Here is a 2,601-nt window from a genome sequence, read left to right on the forward strand (position 1 = left end):
GTGGCCTTGGAGGAGGAGCAGAGAGCAGCGGCTCCTGCAGGCAGCGCTCCCAAGGGAGGAAAGAGGCGCGCCGCTGAGCCAGATGCATCCAGTTCATGATCCCCACAGTTTTCAATTGCCAGGTCTAAGGTTGAAGGGGAAAGGGGCAGGGAGGGTCCAGGAGTCATGCTAACGGAGCCTCCTCTGCTGGAAAGGGAACGGGCCAGAGGACAGGTATTCTGCCCCAGGTAAGCAAGAGATGCCGGTGGGATAGAGCAAGATGTTTGTCATGAAAACGGAGAGCATCTCAAGAGAACATCTGAGCATATTGATCGCCAGGCACTGTGTGGGCCAGTCCAGGCTCCTGCCTCCCCACTCCCTAAGATGGTTATTAATTAAAATGTTAACAGTCTTCAGGGACACCGCCTTCACCCATCCTTTCCATCAAGAGTGAGGCTCATTTTCACCTCTGCTGTCCTCTGGGGAGTTGAAAGGACTCTGCTCTGCTTGTCACAGGTTCTCACACACCTGAGAATAAGCCTGTATTATACAGTTCTTACATTTCCCTTTTACAAGTTAAACAGCTTCCAGCTCCTTTGTAACCTTTGCTCATTTCTGCTTTTGATTGTCTGCAGTTTTACTTTATCGCTCTTAAAATGCAGACAGCCAAGCACGGCCTACCGCCGCACCACCAGCCTGACCTCCACTGCGTGTGCACAGCCGGACAGCTGCCCCCTGGCGATGCTATGTCCTCCCGGTTCATCGCGGGCACACTCACCCCCCTGTCAATTTCAGAGCAGCGCTGGCTCTCACATTCTGCACCCAATAATCCCCAGGGTTTTGTCCGCTGTGCTGTCTCCCACCTGGATCTGCATAAATTAGCTTACATTCAGTCCTTAAAAGCATTTACCCATGTTCTTACTGAAAGACGCCTTATTATTCATCAGGCATTGGTCTAACTTTATTGGGTTACGCTGACTTCTATTCCAGTCTTCGGAATCTGGCCAACGTGCAGGCATTTGCAGGAGCACGAAGAAAGAGCCTCACCACTTCCTTCAGCCTTCCAGTGAGATCCAAATTGCAAACCTTTTCTGCTTCGAGGAAGCAACCCATCAGCCAGTGCTCAGCACTCTGCTCTGCTCTGCCGTGGGCCACCATTTCCCAAACCGGTGGCTCTGGGACATTTTGAGAGCATTACTGATAATGAAGAAAGGACCGAAGCTTCTCAGAAGCAGGCTGTGCGATGAAAGCCAGCGCCAACGTCACCCGAACTCTCACCAGCTTGTCAGCCCATTGCTCTCCACCAGGCTCTGCTGGCCTCTTCCCTGAACTCTAAACCCTGCAAGCACCTTCCTGCCTCTGGGATCCTTTGCTCACTATGACCCTGTCTAGAATGTTCTTCCTCTTGCTTTTGTAAACTAAAAATTAAATCCTAAGCCCTCCAACCAACCGAACCTTCTCTTGGTCAAGTGGGTCCCAAAGAAACCTTAAAAACTGAGTTCTGGGCCGGGCGCAGTGGCTCATGCCTGTAATCCCAGCACTTTGTGAGGTCTAGGCAGAAGGATCATGAGGTCAGGAGTTCAAGACCAGCGTGATCAGCATGGTGAAACACCGTCTCTACTAAAAATACAAAAATTAGCCAGGTATAGTGGCACACGTCTGTAATCCCAGCTACTCAGGAAGCTAAGGCAGGAGAATTGCTTGAACCTGGAAGGCAGAGGTGGCAATGAGCTGAGATCATGCCATTGCACTCCAGCCTGGGTGACAGAGCAAGACCTTTTCTCAAAAAAATAAAAACAAAAACATCTGGGTGTGGTGGCATGCACCTGTAATCCCAGCTACTTGGGAGGCTGAGGCAAGAGAATCACTTGAACTTGGGAAATGGAGGTTGCAGTGAGCATTGCACCCAGACTGGGCATCACTGAGAGTCTTTGTCTAAAAAAAAAAAAAAAGAATAGCTTTGTGCAGTGACAGTATCGTAGCCAATGAGGTTTATCCAAGGCGCAATTATTGCTAATTGAAACTTTTCCCAATACCCTGCCGTGATGACTTGAAATATAGTCAGCGTTGGCAATTTTTGGCAGTCTCCACGGAGACTGAATCATAAAAAAAAAAAAGAAAAGAAAAGAATAAATCGTGCCCTAACTGCCACAAGGTTTTTTTTTGTTTTTGTTTTTGTTTTTGTTTTTGTTTTCTCTAGCAGCTGAACAAGCACTGGCCTGGAGGTAAGCAATGTTGAAGCACCTGCAGCTTACCAGCCACCAGACACTCACTGAGCCCCTGTTCCACCTGCCGCAACTACAGCTTCGACTGGACAAGAGACTGAGTTAAATAACTTTCTCCTGCTGAGACCCACCGAGTGACTGTGAACTCATTCTGTCCAGTTGACTGAGGCTGTGCACTGGGTGCCTTCATGTCCTGAAAAGACCTTCGGATTCATAGGGCCTAAATGTAATACACTGAAATGTTAGGTCTCCACCCCAAGGTGAACACGGGTTGTATATTACATGTATGTTTGTTTAATACATGTCTCGGGACCACCTTGCTGAATACTAACAGCTCCTCCTGTAATCTGTTGACTATGTCTGTTTAGCCAACCCATTCAGTGTAAATCTCCTACCC

General features: G+C 48.6%; 1 non-coding gene across 1 annotated transcript; it reads left to right on the forward strand.

Annotated features, from left to right (window-relative positions):
• The first annotated feature begins 1,935 nt into the window (after nt 1-1,935).
• On the forward strand, nt 1,936-2,075 carry LOC120363689 (U4 spliceosomal RNA). Its single transcript, XR_005579146.1, has one exon. It is a non-coding gene; the product is annotated as a U4 spliceosomal RNA (small nuclear RNA).
• Nucleotides 2,076-2,601: the final 526 nt, after the last annotated feature.

Source organism: Saimiri boliviensis, chromosome 3, assembly GCF_048565385.1.
Source record: "Saimiri boliviensis isolate mSaiBol1 chromosome 3, mSaiBol1.pri, whole genome shotgun sequence".
Classification (NCBI taxonomy): domain Eukaryota; kingdom Metazoa; phylum Chordata; class Mammalia; order Primates; family Cebidae; genus Saimiri; species Saimiri boliviensis.